The 19,685-nt window shown below is 39.1% G+C and overlaps 1 long non-coding RNA gene across 1 annotated transcript in view; it reads left to right on the forward strand.

Annotated features, from left to right (window-relative positions):
* The first annotated feature begins 405 nt into the window (after window positions 1-405).
* Window positions 406-19,685, forward strand: part of LOC129527273 (uncharacterized) — a 49,035-nt gene continuing 29,755 nt past the window's right edge. Inside the window, exons 1-2 of the long non-coding RNA XR_008672251.2 lie at window positions 406-671; window positions 9,148-9,260. This is a non-coding gene — a long non-coding RNA (uncharacterized lncRNA). The remainder of the gene's footprint in view (window positions 672-9,147; window positions 9,261-19,685) is intronic.

Below are 19,685 nucleotides of genomic sequence, written 5' to 3' on the forward strand. Positions count from 1 at the left end.
ACATGATCCTTCAAATAAATGAACATTTCCATTTTAATTGACTATATTAGTCCTAATAAGTTAACATGTTAATGTGTGCTTTATGTACATAATTCTTCAGTTACAGGCAATAAATTAATGTTACGTTTTTACCATGCGCAATGAACAATCATAAGAAAATCAGGAGGTGGAATTTCATAATGGGCATATGCAAGATTGAAGAAAAAGGACAAATACAAAAAATAACTAGGGCACAAATCATCATGACAGAGTAACCAATACCCCACTTTTTTCAAAAGAAAAGATTACTAGTGTGACAGGATTGCAAAATAAGTTCATTCCTTAGGTAAAATTGTGAAGAAGAGGAAGTGTGCATGGCCATTTGTGCAAATAAGGCACGTTCGGTAGTAAGTAGCAGAACACACACCTCAAATTGGCTTCAAATAGTGATGGCAAGCATTATTTACATCACAGAGGGGCAGACAATGCAGTGGCTGATCAGAGCTTTCCTGATACCATCATGCTTTTTAGAGGCCTCTGCTCTGCCAGCCTGGGAGTCATCTTCACCCTCAGGCTGGTAGACTCCAGTCTCTGAGGTCAGAATGGGATTAGAGACCCGTTCCTGAACCAGTCACACACAGGGGGCGAAACTGCTATGATTGGTTTAGACTTAGAGACTGGAATGGATGCTGGTGAGTCCCATTATTTCTGCCATGCTCTTCCTGGGGTTGTTTTTTCCCCTATGTTTCCTTGTGTTTATGCTCTTTCATTTGCTCAACGCCTTGTTTTTCTTCTTGCTATTGAAATTGAGGTGCAGATTCCCATGCCAGTTTATAGTCACATTTTAATTTGTGTCTTGTCAACAAAAGCATATTTGGAAAATATACTAATGGATGTCCAGCTTCAGTTACCAAGGTAGAATTGAGCAGTACTAGATAGTGAGGTTTGAAGTTATCTGATTTTCCTCCCATTCTTCCTTCCTCTGTCATTCTCTTGTAAGCAATATCATTGCAGAAAACTTGAGAAATACATATGCAAAGGAAAAGTAGAATTGCCCGTAATGTCACCACTCAGAGAGAGAAGCTTTATATTTCAATCTGTGTTCTTACAGTGAATTAAACCTTGGGAAATTCTGTATAAAACTTATTTAGAGAATTATGTTTGATGTTGATGAAAAAAGCCAAACTCTAAAATATTTGAAGAGGTTATCTGAGCCAATATGACTGACCATGGCTTGGTGTACAATCTCAAGAGGTCCTGAGAAAATGTGCCTGCGATGGTTGGGTTACAGCGTGGTTTTATACATTTTAGGGAAACTGAAGTTACAGGCAAAAACATAAATTAATACATGTAAGGTATACATTGGTTCAGCCCAGAAAGTGCAGGTTGGCAATTGGCAGGGGTGGGGCTTACAGGTCACAGGTAATTTCAAAGATTTTCTGATTGGTAATTGCTTGAAAGAGTTAAGCTTTGTCGAAAAAGTTGAATTCAGTAGAAAGAAATGCTTGAGTTAAGATGGGGAAGGTTGTAGAAGCCAAGGTTCTTGTTACGTAGATGAAACCTCTAAGCAGCAGGCTTCAGAGAGGAAGGGTGGTAAATGCCTTTCTTTGGACATTAAAAGGTTTTGGAATCTCAGTTAAATCTCTTCTGGATCCAGTAAAGACCTAGTAAGAGGAGATTCTATACAGAGGCTAATTTCTGCCACAAGAGAGGGCTTTGCAGGGCCATTTAAAAATACGTTAGAGAGGACGGGCGAGGTGGCTCATGCCTGTAATCCCAGCACTTTGGGAGGCCCAGGTGGGTAAATCACGAGGTCAGGAGCTCGAGATGAGCCTGGCCAACATAGTGAAACCCCGTCTCTATTAAATATACAAAAAATTAGCTGGGTGTGGTGGCGGGTGCCCATAAACCCAGCTACTTGGGAGGCTGAGCCAGGACACTCGCTTGAACCCGGGAAGTGGAGGTTGCGGTGAGCCAAGATTGCACCACTGCACTCCAGCCTGGGTGACAGCGTGAGACTCTGTCTCAAAAAAAAAAAAAGGAAAAAGAAAAAGAAATATATGTCAGAGAACTATATAACTATATTATATTTTGGGGTAAAATATTTTGATTTCCTTTAGGGCATGCGATGTGTCATGTGATGCTATCCCAGATTCAGGTTAGAATTTGGTATCTTGTTGACACAAAGAGTCTGCTTTAGCAGTTACATGATCTCTATTTTAATGTTAATGCTGGTCAGTTGTGCCTAAATTCCAAAAGTGAGGGGGTATAATGAGGTATGTCTGAGCTCTTTTCCCATCATGGTCAGGAATTTAGTTTTTCAGCTTCCCCTTGGGCCAGAGGGGTCCATTCAGTCATTTGGGGGATGTAGGATTTTATTTTTGGTTTACAATGTATATTGGTTTTCTACACACTCTTGTAGAACTAGAGAAGGGAACTGAAGCTTCTCCCAAATGCTTAATTTGATATTTTCTTCCTGCCTCGCATGCCTTTCACCCCTGCTTTAAGAAACATGTTTGTGCCTGTCTGTTGAGACAGCACTAAATTCTGCATGAACAAACATCCAAACTCCAAGGGATTAGGGTTTGCTCCATAGTCTGGCTTTATTTCAACCCTGAGGTCTTAAATTGGAAGAGCAACCAGGGCTCACAGGCACTGACTCACCTTAGAGACTCTTGCAGAACTTTTGCTCCTGAAACCCAGAGACAAAGGGAGGTGTGACTGGGAAAGAATGCTTCGCCTGACAAGAGTTGTGATGGAAACTCTTAAGTCATGAGCTTCATTCTTTGGGCTAATAGCACCCGATTCTGCCAAAGCCCAAACTTTCTTCAAAGCAGAAGATCCAGGATCTGTGAGCTGTGAAAGTGACACTGAAAAATTACTTATTGTGAGTTGAACATCTGGCTGCCATATAGTTTTTATTCTTTTCACACTGTTCTCCCCTACCACCGTCTTTGCCACCATTTACCAAGGGTGGAAGCCAGTGTTGCTATGCTTGGCCTTGCAAACATCTCTCCTTGCAACCATTGTTTTGAATGTGTGGATTGAAGTTAAAGGCAGTCAGCTGCAACTGCTAGTGGCTCCCAGGAAGATTGGCCCCTTCATTACACATCCCTGCCATTGTCATCCATAGAATGATTTAAAACTCCCTTTTCACTTCTTCTCACTTTGGATTATTTTCCCAGAAAGCTACTCTTTGATATGTGAATGATCCTTAAATAGTATCTAGTGAGTGGAAAAGGTTAAATAGATTTCTTCATGGTCAGGGTTGCCAGTGCTTGGGTAGATATGCCCTGAATTCCCTGCCTTGTTCCAGACAGATGCCATGATGCTTATGCCAGCAATGGCGTCTAATGGGTAGAAACTGTAGTTACATAAAGCCACTTAGCCATGGGCTTGATTTCTTGTTCACTGACTGTGTAGATAATGGATATCTTTCTTAGTCTCTTTTAGCTATTGTATTAGTCAGGGTTCTCTAGAGGGACAGGACTAATAGGATAGATGTATATTTGAAAGGGCGTTTATTAAGGAGTATTAACTCACACAATCACAAGGTGAAGTCCCACAGTAGGTCCTCTGCAAGCTGAGGAGCAAGGAATCCAGTCCGAATCCCAAAACCTCAAAAGCAGGGAAGCCAAAAGTGCGGCCTTTAGTCTGTGGCTGAAGGTCCATGAGCCCGTGGCAAACCACTGTTATATATACAAGAGTCCAAAAGCTGAAGAACTTCGAGTCCAGTGTTTGAGGGCAGGAAGCATCCAGCATGGGAGAAAGATGAAGGCTGGAAGACTCAACCTATCTAGTCCTTCCACGTTCTGCCTCCTTTATTCTAGCTGTGCTGGCAGCTGATTAGATGGTACCCACCCAGATTGAGAGTGGGTCTGCCTCTTCCAGTCCACTGACTCAAATGTTAATCTCCTTTGTCAGCACCCTCACAGACACACCCAGGAGCAATATTTTGCATTCTTCAATCCAATCAAGTTGACACTCAATATTAACTATCACAACCATTATTCTTTGATCTGTAAAATGGCAGTCAGAATACTTAGCAAATAGATTTGTGTGAAGTTTAAATAAAATGACAAAATTAAATACCCACCATTGTAGAACCTAGTATGTGGTTAGCAAATATTAGTTTCCCCACCACCTATCTCTCTGCGACTCAATGTCCATAGCTGGTATCCACAAAGAGAGGGCAAAAGCTTGTAATGTTAACATAGTTCACAAACTAATGGGTTAGGAGGCTAAGATAAGACAAATCTTAAATTTTTTCTTGCTCCAAGATTTAAAAATTGTTCATTCAACAGACTTAAAATACAGCAAAAACACACCAGTAACACTCAAAGATAGAAATAGTGGGTGGATGCTGCCTCTGTGGCCATTGAAAGAGAAGCTAGGTTTTCTAGAATATACAGTTCTGTGAGATGTCACAACAGGGGGTTCTTAATTTTACAGCCCATGAAAGCATAAAAAGTGACCAGAAACATCAGCAAAATTCTGAAAACAACATCTCATTGCTGTTTCTGTTTGGAGACGTGTAGATGTTGACAACAAAAATATCCATGAAAGTACAAGCCTCCCAGCTCCATCACATGTCCAAGACTCACTGGAAGTGAGGGGAACCTTTGAGGTTGGCCTTAAAGTCACACAGAGTGGGGTATAATACTAAGTAAGAGTAGGTCCACACTGGTTTAATAAAACCTCAGAGAAGGGTAGAAATCCACATATCAAGTCTCCTCCATGCTGCCTTCAGACAGTTGCTAAGTGAAGATTAATAAGATTAATATTAAATAAGAATAGGTTTAGGGTAAAGCTCTGAACATTAAGTATAAGCAAGATTGGTCTTTTCTAGAACCAGCTTTTGGTTTTATCGATTTGCCCCTATTGTTTTTCTGTTTTCAATTTCACATATTTTTTGCTCTAAATTTACTATTTCTTTTACTCTACTTCTTTTAGGTTCAAATTGCTCTCTAGTTTTTTTCAGGTGGAAGCTTAGATTATTGATTTAAGATTCTGCTTTTCTAATATATGCATTTAATGTTTTAAATTTCCCTCTTTTGCTGCATCCCACAGATTTTAATAGGTTGTATTTCCATTTTCATTAAGTCAAAACATTTTAAAATTTCCCTTGAGACTTCTTTGACTATATTACTTAGGCAGGTTTTCAAATATTTGGATATTTTACAGCTATATTTCTAGTATTGATTTTTAGTTTAATTCCATTGTGGTCTGGAAACATGCTTTGTATGACTTCTGCTATTTAAAATTTGCTAAGTGTGGTCTATCTTGTAGAATGTTCCATATGAGCTTGAGAACAATGTGTATTCTGCTGTTTTTGGATTCAGATTAAGCTGATTGACAGTGATATTCAGCTCAACTCTATTCTGACTAATGTTCTATGTGCTTGATCTATTAATTACTGAATTAGGGATGCTTAAGTCTCTGACTACAATAGTGGAATTTTATATTTCACCTTGAATTTCTGTCAATTTTGCCTCACATATTTTGATGCTCTGTTGTTAGAAACATACATATTAAGGGCCATTATTATATTTACTTGGAGAATTGGCCTATTACTGATGGCTTTGTTATTTAACGTTCCTCTTCATCCCTGAAATTTTTTTTCTCTGAACTCTGTGCTTTGAAATTAATATAGCTATCCCAACCTTCTTTTGATTGCTATTAGAATGCTATATATTTTTCCATCTCTCTCTCTCTCTCTCTCTAACCTATCTGTATCTTTATATTTAAAGTGGGTTTCTTTCTTTTCTTTTTTTTTTCTTTTTTCTTTTTTTTGAGATGGAGTCTTGCTCTGTTGCCCAGGCTGGAGTGCAGTGGCACGATCTTGGCTCATTGCAATCTCCGCCTCCTGGGCTCATGCCATTCTCCTGCCTCAGCCTCTGGAGTAGCTGGGACTACAGGCGCCCACTACCACGCCTGGCTAATTTTTTGTATTTTTAGTAGAGACGGAGTTTCACCATGTTAGCCAGGATGGTCTCGATCTGCTGACCTCATGATCCTCCCACCTCGGCCTCCCAAAGTGCTGGGATTATAGGTGTGAGCCACTGCACCTGGCCCTTTCTTTTCTTTTTTAAGACACGGTCTTGCTCGTTGCCCAGGCTGGAGTGCAGTGTCATGATCTCAACTCACTGCAACCTCTGCCTCTTGGGTTCAAGTGATCCGCCTTCCTCAGTCTCCTGAGTAGCTAGGACTACAAGCATGCACTACCATGCCAGGCTAATTTTTGTATTTTTAAGTAGAGACAGGGTTTTGCCATGTTGGCCAGGCTTAAAGTGGGTTTCTCATGGACAAGGTATAGTTGGGTCTTGTATTTTTACATTTGGATTAATATCTACTATGTTTGTAACTGTTTTCTATTCATTGCATTTTCCTTTATTCTCTGCCTTTTATAATTTTATTTATTTAGTTTTTATTTTTAGGTCTTTTTTTTTAAAGGCAGGGTCTCACTCTGTCACTCAAACCGGAATACAGTGGTGTGATCATAGCTCATTGTAACCTCAAACTCCTGGGCTCAAATGATCCTCCAACCTCAGCCTCCAGAGTAGTTTGGACTACAGGTGTGCACCACTGTACCCAGCTAATTTTTTAACTCTTTGTAGATATGGGGTTTTGCTATGTTGTCCAAGCTGGTTTCAAACTCCTGGCCTCAAGTGATTCCCCAGCCTCGGCTTCTCTAAGTGCTGGAATTATAGGTGTGAGCCACCATGCCTAGGCTCTGGTTTTAATTAGGCATTTTATATGATTCCATTTTATCTCCTGTTTTAACATATACATTTTACTTCTTTTAAAAAATTTAGTTGTTGTCCTAGAGCTTGCAATATGTATTTTTAATTAATCTAAGCCCATTTTACAATAACATTATATTGCTTCATTTAAAGTATAGTCACCTTATAACAAAGTATTCCCAATTTCATCTCTTATAACCTCATTATCATTCATTTTCCTTATCCATATGTTATAATCTCCTAATAAATTGCTACTACTATACTTTAGGCAAAGCATTATATTTTATATATATTAAGAACAAGAAAAATAAAGGACTTGATTCTATGATAGATTCATTTATTCCTCCTCCAATATTCTTTCTGTCTTTATATAGATACGAGTTTCTTATATATATGTCATTTTTCTTCTTCCTGAAAAACATCTTTTAATATTTCTTTCAGGTTTGTTGTCAATAAATTTTCTCAGTTTTTGTTTTCCTATTTATCCTTCACTTATAAAGGATAATTTTCCTGGATACGAAATTCTAAGTTGGTAAATTTTGTTATTGAACATTAAATATTTCACCCCATTCTCTTCTTTTGTACATGATTTCTGGTGAGAATTCTGCCGTAACTCTTATCCTTTTTTTTTCTATAGGTAAGGCTTTTTTTCCCTTGTCTTCTTTCAATATGTCCTCTTTGTCTTTGGTTTGCTGCTGTTTAGATATGATATGGCTAACTGTAGGTGTTTTGTTGTTTTGTCTTATTTTGTTTGTTGGTCTGGTACTTATCGGGCTTTGTGTTTTGCATCTGTGGTTTAGAATTTGTCATTAATTTTGGAAAGTTCCCAGCCATTATTACTTCAATTACTTACTGTTTTGCTCCGTTCTCACTTTCCTATCTTCTAGTATGCCAAATCTGCATATGTCATACCCACAATTCTTGAATTTTTTTCATTTTTAAAATATTATTATTCAGTTTCCTCCCTATGTTTTTGTGTGGGGAGTTTGTATTGGTTGTGGTCAAGCTCATAGATTCTTTCTTTAGCTTTGCCCAGTCTGCTGATAAGTCCATTAAAGGTATTGCTCGTTTCTGTTGTACACATTTTTATTTCTAGCATTTTAAAAAATTCTTGCTTAGAGTTTCCATCACTCAGCTTATATTATTCACTTATTTTTCACATTATCTACTTTTTCTATTAAAAACCTTATCATATAAATCACAGTTTAAAATTTTCTTCTCTGATAATACTAGCGTTTTTGTCATATTGAATGTAGTAATGTTGATTGATTCTTTTCCTCTTCAAATTGTGTTATCTCTTACATTCCAACATGATTTGTAAGTTTTTGTTAAAAGCTGAACACTGCATACTGCATAATGGAAACTGAGATAAGCACGATTTTAATGTATGGTTTTAAGTTAGTTTGGGTCAGCGTTGGACAATGTTTAGTGTTTGATATAGGTGTAGGTGCCAGAGATTTCAAATCCCTCTAGGGTCCTTATTTTTGTCTCCCTTATTGACTTTGAGTGCCTTGAGGACTGCTACTCAGACAGGGTCTATCTGAATCTTGCAGCTCTTTCAGGTTTAATCCACTATTATATGGGAACACTGTTGATATGGTAGTAAGATGTTGGGGAGGGAAGATATTCTATAATTTTATTATTAAATCTCATTATTTTAACAGGGAGAACTCTACATGTTAGTATGGAGTAAAAAAAATAAAATTAATTATGGAATAAAGTAAAATAAAAGCAAGATGTGTAAGAGTATATAGGGCAGGCTAACTTTTGTTTAAAAAGTATAGGTACGTTTTAGAAATATAGTTACTTATATTTTCAGAACAAATTAATGAAAGGATAAACACACTCCTAAGTAAAATGATATCCTACCTGGGGAGACAGAGAACAAAATAGAAAAGGAGAGTGGTAACGAAACTTAAGTGAATATATTTTACTACATAATTTGGTATTATATAAATATATACTTTAAAAAAGTTATTTTGACAGAAAAGGGGAAAAAGTAACATCTAAAGTTAAGAGCAAGTGTAAATAAATGAACAAAATATCTCTATCAAATGATTGCATAATCACACAGAGAAAATAATTATTTCAAGTGACTTTAAACACCATATTTCAACTGAGCACCTCCAGTAAGATGTATTCTAAAGGGAAAGTACTCACAATAATTTTTATGCTTTTTTAGCATTATTATTGTTAGTAATATTTACATTCTTATTTTGAAACTATTATAGTTATGCTATAAGTTGATACAAATAAGTAATTTTGAATATATTAGAAACAGAATTTTTGCGTAGGAAAAAACACAAGTTTAAAATCAAAGTCATTTAATAATCATAATTTTGAAGTGGAATCATCAATTTAAATTATGACTATTTTTTCTCTTAAAAAAAAAAATATATATATATATTTTCTTTTCCCTGAATAGGCCTACAAGTGAAGACACATAGAAGCAATGTGTAGCCAGATTGTGGTCCTAAATGCCATTTCCTACCAGGAAGGAACCAGGGTCTTTGGAGAAATGTATCATTTCACATCTGGGTAAGGAAATGTCTGAGAAGGATCAGACATTTTGTGGATCAGAAAGCAATGGAGCTGTCAAAGAGAAATCATGCAATGGTATCAAAAGGATTCAGAAGAATTCAGTTGATAAAAGTCGGTATAGACCCATTTCTTCCCACTCTTCCCTGCTAAGTATAACTGTAACCCCTGAAAATTACTCAAGAGACAACCAAAGGAGGACTCTAAACACTAGTGGAAGAAGATGAACAGATTTGGGACCCTAAGAACAACACAGTGGCAGGGTGACACTCATGCCTCCTTTCAAAAGAACAAGGACACCTAGACCCAGTATTTTCCTACCTCAACAGAGTAACAGATGGAAGCCCAGGCAGGCTCATTGTTCTCCTGGATCCATCATCAGCCCCTCTGCATCAGGCGAGCCCAACACTACGTTTGAGGAGGAATCAATTTGGAGACCTATCAATAAGCAGTCAGGGGAATCACTCTCCTTCCTCAAGCAGCACCCGCAAGAACCAGTGGGAGCCCGAGAAACACCAGACATGTTAAGTAGTCCAATGTAACACCACAAAGTCTCTGAAAATTAAACTGCCATTGGAACCATAGCCTAAAAAAGTTGGCCAAGACTTACGTATGTGATAAATCTAAACAGGGTGACTGCCATTTAAAATAAAAGATTTAAAGAAGACCCCAGAGTCTCTTAACATACTAGACAAAATGTTGAGGATACAGTAGAAAATTACCCATCACACCAAGAACCAAGGAAATGACAACTCGAATGAGAAAGAAAATCACCTGACACTGCACTAAGTTCAATGTTGGAATTATCTGACAAGGATTTTAAATTATATTTGATCACTGAAACAAAAATTATAACACAATACTTAAGGTAATGATATTTAAGAGTGAAGAAGATGGCTTCCTAAACAGAATGAAGTTTCCATACTTTATTTGAAGTCATAAAATGTTGACACTGGTAGATTATTACATATATATTTTGTAATGCCCAGGTCAACCACTACAGAAACTATACACAAAAATACACCCCAAATGCTTTAAATAAATCAAGATGGAATTCTAGAAAAGAAAATTCAAGCAACCAACAGAATGGCAATAACAAGAAATAAAAAAAATAGAAAATAAGCTATAAAATGGCAGATTTGAATACTAACATATCATTAAGTTCCTTATATATAAGTTGTCTAAATACACCAATCAAAAGGCAGAGTTTAGCAAAGTGGATTTGGAAAATCCTGACTCAATTATATGAAAGAGGCATAACAATCAAATGCAATACGTACAACCGTTGATTTTGATCTGAACAAGCTAGTTGCAAACAGGTATCTTTGGCGTTAATTAGGAGAATGTGAATATGGATGGTTAATTAGATAATAAGAATTTTTTAAAATTTTTTTATAGTTGTGCTTATGACTCATAGTCATGTTTTCAAAAATGTTATTATTGTCTGGGCATGGTGGCTCATGCCTGTGTTCCCAGCACTTTGGGAGGCCGAGGCGGGTGGATCACTGGAGGTCAGGAGTTTGAGACCAGCCCAGCCAACATGGTGAAACCCCGTCTCTAACAAAAATATATATTAAAAAAAATTAGCCAGGTGCGGTGGCATGCTCCTGTAATCCCAGCTACTCAGGAGGCTGAGGCAGGAGAATCGCTTGAACCTGGGAGGCAGAGGTTGCAGTGAGCCGAGATCATGCCACTGCACTCCAGCCTGGACGACAGAGTGAGACTCCATGTAAAAAAAAAAAAAAAAAAAAAAAGTTATTATTTGCTTATTAAATTATGGAAGGACAAAATTATAGGCTGTCTGGTATTTTAAAAAATGCTCCAGGAAAACAAAAATGTGAGAATGACTTGGCAAGATGGCTGACTAGAAACAGCTGTGATCAGAGGCTTCCACCGAGAGGAACAGAAAGCGGGAGTGAATCCTGCACCAGCAACCGAGGCAACTGCCGGAACGGGAAAGACTGAGCAAAGTGGACCCAGGACGAATTCCCCACAGGGAAGCACAGCCGCAGTGGAAGATCGTGGCCAGATTACCTCTTTAGGCTGGACCTCCGATCCGTCCCTCCTCAATGGGTAGGGCCTCCCTGTGGGAATTTCAAGGTCCCGAATCTACAAGGAACTTAAACGAATTTACAGGAACAAAACCAAACAACCCAATTAAAAAGTGGGCAAAGGACATGAACAGTCACTTCTCAAAAGAAGACCTACATGCGGCCAACGAAGATGTGAAAAAAACCTCAACATCACTGATCATTAGAGAAATGCAAATCAAAACCACATTGAGATACCATCTCACGCCAGTCAGAATTAATTATTAAAAAGTCAAGAAACAACAGATGCTGGCGAGGTTGCAGAGAAAAAGGAAGGCTTTTACACTGTTGGTGGGAGAGTATATTAGTTTAACCCATTGTGGAAGACAGTGTGGCAATTCCTCAAAAATCTAGAGGTGAAAATGCCATTTGACCCAGCAATCCCATTACTGGGTATATACCCAATGGAATATAAATCATTTTATTATAAAGATACATGCATGCATATGCTCATTGCAGGACTATTTACCATAGCAAAGACAGGGAATCAACCTAAATGCCCATCAATGATAGACTGGATAAAGAAAATGTGGTACATTTACACCATGGAATATGATGCAGCCATAACAAGGAATGAAATCATGTCCTTTGCAGGGACATGGATGGAGCTCAAAGCCATTATCCTCAGCAAACTAATGCGGGATCAGAAAACCAAACACTGCATGTTCTCACTTATAAGTGGAAGCTGAACAATGGGAACACGTGGACACGGAGTAGGGGACAAGACACACTGGGGCCTGTTGGTGGGGTTGGGGGAGGGAGAGCATCAAGAAAAATAGCTAATGCATGTGGGGCTTGTAGGTGATGGGCTGATAGGTGCAGCAAACCACCATGGCACACATTTGTTTACCTATGAAACAAAACTGCATGTCCTGCACATGTACCCCAGAACTGGGCATGGTGGCACATGCCTGTAGTCCCAGCTACTCGGGAGGCTGAGGCAGGAGAATCGCTTGAACCCGGGAGGCAGAGGTTGCAGTGAGCTGAGATTGTGCCATTGCACTCCAGCCTGGGCAACAGAGGGAGACTCCATCTTAAAAAAAAAGAAAGAAAAAGAAAGAAAGAAAGAAAGGAAGGAAGGGAGGAAGAAAGAGAAAGAAAGAAAGAAAGAGAAAGAAAGAGAAAGAAAGAAAGAAAGGAAGGAAAGAAGGAGGGAAGGAAGGAAGGGAGGGAGGGAGGAAGGAGAAAAAAGTGTATAAACAAAGGGATAAATTGATAGAGATACAGGATACATGAAAATAATGTTTTTAGTTGAAATAAATACTAGAGACTCATAACAGGTATTGCTCTTAAACATCATAATCACATGAATTGTTACTTTTCTTTTTTGAATGACAGCAATTATTATTTGGGTCTTAAATGTTTGACTTAAAAAATTTTTGTTTTTATACTTCCTTTCTTTTTTAAACTCAATGAAAACTTTCTAAACTTTAAAAGAAGCCGTCTATACTCTCAAACCTGCTCTCTTGGTCACAAAGCTTCATTTGTTGTTTGGTTTTGTTTTGGGCTGATTTGAATGAACTGATGAACTTGACCAAACACAGCAGAGAATTGCTCAATCCCCTTTTACTTTCTTGCTAATTAAATTTTGAATGTTTGCTGTGGAAAAGGGAGGTGGGAAGATTTTAGAACTCCAATTAATTGCAGATGCTGAATCACACCAGCTGAAAGCTGGCAAGCCACCCCATAATTTACATAGTCTGTCGACTGGACAGCTGTGGCTGGGAATGGGCGGGGATGGGTGGGATGCAAGCCCCTTCACCCCAGTGCTGGCGTCGTAGTGCTTGCCATAACAGATATTTGTGAAAACCTTTCACCCTCCCCATTGCTGTCTTCACTTTTCCTGGCCTCTGTATATTCCTCTGATGCATTTCTTAGGGTCCTTAAGCCTCCTTGGCTATTTTGCAATTCAGTAAGTTTGTTGTAGGTGTGGCTCAAAATTAAAGAGTAGAGACAGAAAGACAAGGATGGATCAAGTTGGTTTTTTTTTTCTTTGTAGTCCTTTAAATACTAATTTTTTTTTTTTTTTTACCTAAATAATTGTCAGAATCTTCAGAAAGGCAAAGTCTCCTGGTTGCTCCCAAGATTGGCAATCAGAATGGCTCATCTTATTCGCTCTCCAAACACTGGGGCCACCCAGAATTTATTATTTTCTCCTTGTTTTGGATATGTGTATATGTGTGTGTTGGGGTGTGAGTATTCAAGCACATGTGCTGGATGCTAAAACACACACATGGCCTTGGCCTTAAATGTTCAGCTGTGTCTGCTCCACACCCTGACATTAAAATAAACTGTCTTTTGGAATAAGATTCTATCCCCTAGACTCCTGGTTGAAGAGGATTTTAAGCTTGTGAACTCTGCTTACCCTGAGCACTGAAAAAGATTAGGAACAATCAAATCAACCAGGTATTCATCGTTCTCAGTGTCAAGTTAAACTTTTAAATCTAGAAAGTAAATGTTGCTGAAGTCTGGGTCGTGGAGACCAGTCTGCAGAGGTGAGTGTGCAGTTGTGCATGAACAGTGTTTGCTTGGAGCTTTGTCAAGTTTAATTCATGGAGAGGGAGGGATGTGAGACCTGCCATGAGCAGTATGTCAATTTCAGTTAATTGATGCCTATAATGTGCCTTTACATGTGTTTTCTCATTTTATCTTCATAATAGTTCTGTAGACAGGTGAATAAGACACAGAGATGTGCGGCAGTTTGTCTAGGGTCCCCTAGTTATTTCATTGATTCATTCATTTATTCATTCATTAATGTATTTATCCTTTACTATGATCTTATTTTGTACTAGCCACTGTATGATGTGTCTGGGATATAGGTTAGAAAAATAAACATGACTCTTCCTCTCATGCGGTCATACACTAGTGGAGAAGAGTGGTTTAAATCAAATATATAAATAATTACACCAATAATTGAATAATGGCAGACTGAGGTAAATGCCATGAAGGAAAGGAATGCTGATCTTGAAGAGTGCATCATATACGGAACATGACTCGGACTCCTGGGGTCTTTAAGGAGGTGATGGTGAACCTGAGATGTGAAAGATGACAAGAGTCAGCCAGATCAAGTGGGCTGAGTAGGGGAAGAGCATTCCAGACAGAAAGGTCAGTACACAGAGAAAACCTGAGAGGCTGCATTTTTAAAAACTACAAGGCTAGGGATGCTGAAGTTAGAGACCAACTTGGAGCATGACTCGAGAGGAGAATGGAGAAAGAGTCAAGTTTCGGATCATGCAGGGGAGAAACGGGAAATTGCTATGAAGATCTTACTATTGTCAGTCAAACAGACAATTGCTTGGAGGCCATATGAGTTAATATTATTTGGAGTTTGCATAAGAGTAGCTGATAGCATTAGCTAGGTTATTGGCAGGGCAGATGGAGATGTCTGGATACATTTCAAGATTGCTTAGGAGACAAAATCAATAGCACTTGGTGATAATTTGAGTATCAGAGTTGAAAGAAATGAAAATAATAGGATGATTCCTGGCCTGCTTACCTATGCAGTTGAATAGATTTAAGAGGGCTGGCTTGGGGTGCAGAGAGATTCAAAGTTTGGTCCTGGGTTGATTGTGGCAGGATCAATGTGGTTAATATGGCTTGCAGGCCTCCAAAAAGAGATTCTGAATGGCCAGCTGGGTATATAGGTCTGAAGTTCAGAGAAGAGTCTTTGAGTGAAAGATTGTTTGAGAGTCATCAGCATTTAGGTAGTAGCTATGGGTGGAGATTAACTTGCTTGAGACAGTGATAATGACAAAAGACAAGACCTGGGACATCATGTTGAGAAATTCCATCAGGTGGGTTGGGGCATGAGGATGAGCCTGCCAAAGCTAAAGAAACCCGAGGATGAAAGGAGATAAAAAGGAATGTAGGATCCTGGAAGCCAAGGAAGATATTTCCAGAAGGAGCATGAACAGTGCCATATGACTTGGGTCAGGTAAGATGAGGACTGGAGGGGTCCCATTATGTCTGTAATATGGTCCTTAGACTGTCAGCTGGAACCTTCTACCTGACTTTTAAACATTAAGACTCTTCTTTTGAAAGAAAATGTTTGCACCCCACATCTCCCTCTCTGGCCCACTCTAATTTTCTCTCTCTGTCTTTGCACAAACTTCTTGAAAGTATTTTTTGTGTGCTCCCTCTCTCCATTCCCCCTCTTTTCTCTGAGTCTTCCACCCACTCAAACCCACTTCTTCTCCATTCCCCTACCCACACTCTTCTGCTTCCAGTGTGCCCTTTGCATTTTATATCATGGCGATGTGAAATGGTTTGGCTGCGTACCCACTCAATATCTCACCCCAAATTTTAATCCCTGGCCAGATGTGGTGGCTCATGCCTATAATTCCAGCAGTTTGGGAGACCGAGGTGTGTGGATCACCTGAAGTCAGGAGTTCGAGACCAACCTGGCCAACATGGTGAAACCCCATCTGTACTAAAAATACAGAAATTAGCCAGGCATGGTGGTGCACGCCTGTAATCCCAGCTACTCAGGAGGCTTGAACCTGGAAGGCAGAGGTTGCACTGAGCCAAGATTGTGCCACTGCACTCCAGCCTGGGCAACAGAGCAAGCCTTCATCTCAAAAAAAAAAAAAAAAAAAAAAAATTAATCCCCATAATCCCCATTATCCCCACGTGTCAAGGGAGAGACCAGGCGGTGGTGTTTGAGTCATGGGGGCTCTTTCTGCATGCTGTTCTCATGATAGTGAGTGAGTTCTCCCAACATCTAATGGTTTTATAAGTGTTCGGTAGTTCCTCTTGCATTCATTCTTTCTTGCCGCCTTGTGAAGAAGGTGCCTTGCTCTCCTTTTGCCTTCTACCATGACTGAGGCCTTCCCAACATACTGAACGTGAGTCAATTAAACCTCTTTTCTTTATAAATTACTGAGTTTCAGGCAGTTGGGGTTTTTAAAATTTTATTTCCATAGGTTTTTGGGGAGCAGGTGGTATTTGGTTACATGAGTAAGTTCTTTAGTGGTGATTTGTGAGATATTTGTGCACCCATCTCCCAAGCAGTATATACTGAACTCAACTGGTGGTCTTTTATCCCTCACCCTCTTCCCACCCTTTCCTTCTGAGTCCCCAAAGTCCGTCGTCTCATTCTTATGCCTTTGTGCATCATGGCTTAGCACCCACATATCAGAGAGAACATACGATGCTTGGTTTTCTGTTTCTGCGTTACTTCACTTAGAATAATAGTCTCTAATCCCATCCAGGTTGCTATGAATGCCATTAATTCATTCCTTTTTATGGCTGAGTAGTGTTCCATCATGTTTCTTTATTCTATTCATACAGTTTCTTTATCGATTCACTGATTGATGGGCATTTGGGTTGGTTCTACATTTTTGCAATTGTGAATTATGCTGCTATAAACATGCATGAGCAAGTATCTTTTTTGGTATAATGACTTCTTTTTCTCTGGGTAGATCCAGTGAGATTGCTGGATCAAATGGTAGTTGTACTTTTATTTCTTTAAGGGATCTCCACACTGTTTTCCATAGTGTTTGTAGTACTTTACATTCCCACCAGCACTGTAGAAGTGTTCCCTTTTCACCATATCCACACCAACATCTATTTTTTTTTGTTTTTTAATTATGGCCATTCTTGCAGGAGTAAGGTGGTATCACACTGTGGTTTCGATTTGCATTTCCCTGAAAATGGACTAATACATGATGTTTGCACAGTAATATGTTGATTCACATATTTACATTTATAAATATTTTTATTTTTACATCTGCTTTGGATGTCCTATATAAAAAAGTTTTCATGCCCAAAATTTATAAAAATTTCACTAATATTTTTATTATTTTATGCTTTTATATTTTATATTTAATTCAGTAATTACTTTTAGTATCAAGTATGAGGTAAAGATTTAACTTTCTTTGGCTCTAGGTTGCTAGATAGTTGTTTCAGAAGCATATACTGAATGCCTTCCTCATCAGTTGGAAATGGGATCTTTATTGCTCTTCTTTTAGATTCTTGGAATGAACTATTCAAAGCTCTTTTCATCCACAGTCTCATAGACTGGCAAATCAATAAGAATTGGGAAGACAAAACTCTAGAAAATTGAAAAAATCAGCAATCTTCAACACAATGTTCAGAACACAGAAAGTATTGCACTTCTGTTGCTTAATTGTATCAACAAAAATGATAATAAAAGGGAAAAATGGCCTAAAATGAATCATTTCCTATAGCAATAACAAGAGCAAGGCACACATACACACACACACACACAAACACAAACACACACCCCCCAATGTGCTAATATTATTATTAACCCTGGCAGGCAATACTTTTTGTGAAGTAGGGTTTTTTTTCATTTGTTTTTTGATTTGCTTGAAACCTGATTCCATCATATGGGATACTCAATATCCCCAAACGCTTATCAAATTATTACTTTCAACTTACCTGAAATTCCAAATCACTGGCTTTAGTGTTGCTAGACCAAAATTTCTGGCCTTGACTTTATTAGATTGAGAGTCACTTAAGGTCAGTCAGCTCCTATCTGCTTGCAGCGTGGTCTCTGGTGCACAGAGCTCGATGCCAGGAAATACTGTCTTGCAATGATTCATTCCCTTTTATTGGCTACATAGTCATAGGTTGGACTCTATATTAGGAAGGTGAACAACAGGTATTTTGTGCCATTAAGGCAAGTACAGTTTATAGTGGAAAAAAGGCAAATAAACATATAATTAAGATAAATAAGAGAATTTCTACATAAATTTAGAAATTAGGGCTCGGCACAGTGGCTCACACCTGTAATCCCAGCACTTAGGGAGGCTGAGGTGGGAGGATCACTTGAGGTCAGGAGTTCGAGACCAGCCTGGCCAATATGGTGTAACCCTGTCTCTATTCAAAATACACAAATTAGCCAGGCATGGTGGTGTGTGTCTGTAGTCCCAACTACTCAGGAGGCTGGGGCAGGAGAATCGCTTGTACCAGGGAGGTGGAGGTTGCAGTGAGCTGAGACTGCACCATTGCACTCCAGCCTGGGCATCACGGTGAGGCTCTGTCTTAAAAACAAAATTAGAAATTAGTATATGTATGTAAAGTACTCTGTGAAGAACAGAGAGGCAGTCTCTCTATTTTGGCAAATGTAAGCTGTATATGGCAGAGAAGCAAGAATCTTCTGGCTAGAGAAGGAAGAAATATGCACATGGTACAGAGACGACAACATGAAGAGAGACATGGAAGCCCCACAGGGTGCTGCCTGCTTGAGGAAGGAGCCACGGCTTATGGTGGCTGGAAGAGCCTGAGAGGAGCACAGCAACTGCACATGGAGAGATGCAGCTGGCATCACCTTGTAGGACTCTCTGTACCAGTCTGAAGAGTTTAGTCTTCATCTTAGAGAGCTGTAGGAATGCTCAGGCAAAGGGGAGGTGTAATCAGAACTATGGTTTGGATAGATCATGCAGACGGCATCAAGAAGGATATGTGGGAAGAGGAATTGGTGGGGGACTGGAGAGAAGAACTGGTGGGGGACATTCTGCAATAATACAAGGATGGAGGCTTCAATTTAAATAGGATCCAAATACTTCTTACCAACTCTATGTCTGATCCTAGGCACCTTGACTGTTGCCTGCAGTATTGCACCAGACTCTTAATTTGGATTCCTGCTTAGGTCCTTGTGTCCCTACAGGCTATTCTTAAGGCAGCAGCCCCAGTGGTCCTCTTGAAATCTAAGCCAGAGTCAGTTCATGTCACTGCCCATTACAAAACTTTCCAGTGTTCCCATTTTAATTATAGCAAAAGATGTGGTCCATACAATGGCCCACAAATCCCTACGTAGTCTGGCCCATTGACCTCTCTGTTGTATCTCCCAGGACTCTCTCCAATTGTCACTTGGCTCCAGACGTGGTGGCACCCTCTCCCCGCCTCCAACATGCAAGGACATTCTTGCCTCAGGCCTTTGAAATAGCTGTTGCTTTAGCCTGGAATGTTTTTCCTCTACATATCTGTATAGTGAACTCTGTTACCTTCTGTAAGTCTTTGTTCAAATGTCACATTGACCACCATATTTGAATTGTCACCTACTTCAGCACTCCTATTCTTCCTTATCCAGCTCCACTTTTTCTTTATTCCCTCACAGCACTTACCATCTTCTCCCATAGTAAAATAATTTACTCGATTATTAAGTATATTGTCCTGTTGTCCTCTGCTGAAATGTAGACTCCATGATAGCAGGCGTTTGGGTTTCGTTTCCTGATGGATTCCAACTATCTTAGAGACTGGCTGAACATGGTATAGATTCAATAAATATTCATCAATGAAAGAATAAGTGGCCAAACTGATAGTGAAAATGGGTTAGATTCTATAAATACATTAAAGATATAAGTGGCTG

This window comes from Gorilla gorilla, chromosome 16, assembly GCF_029281585.2.
Source record: "Gorilla gorilla gorilla isolate KB3781 chromosome 16, NHGRI_mGorGor1-v2.1_pri, whole genome shotgun sequence".
Classification (NCBI taxonomy): domain Eukaryota; kingdom Metazoa; phylum Chordata; class Mammalia; order Primates; family Hominidae; genus Gorilla; species Gorilla gorilla.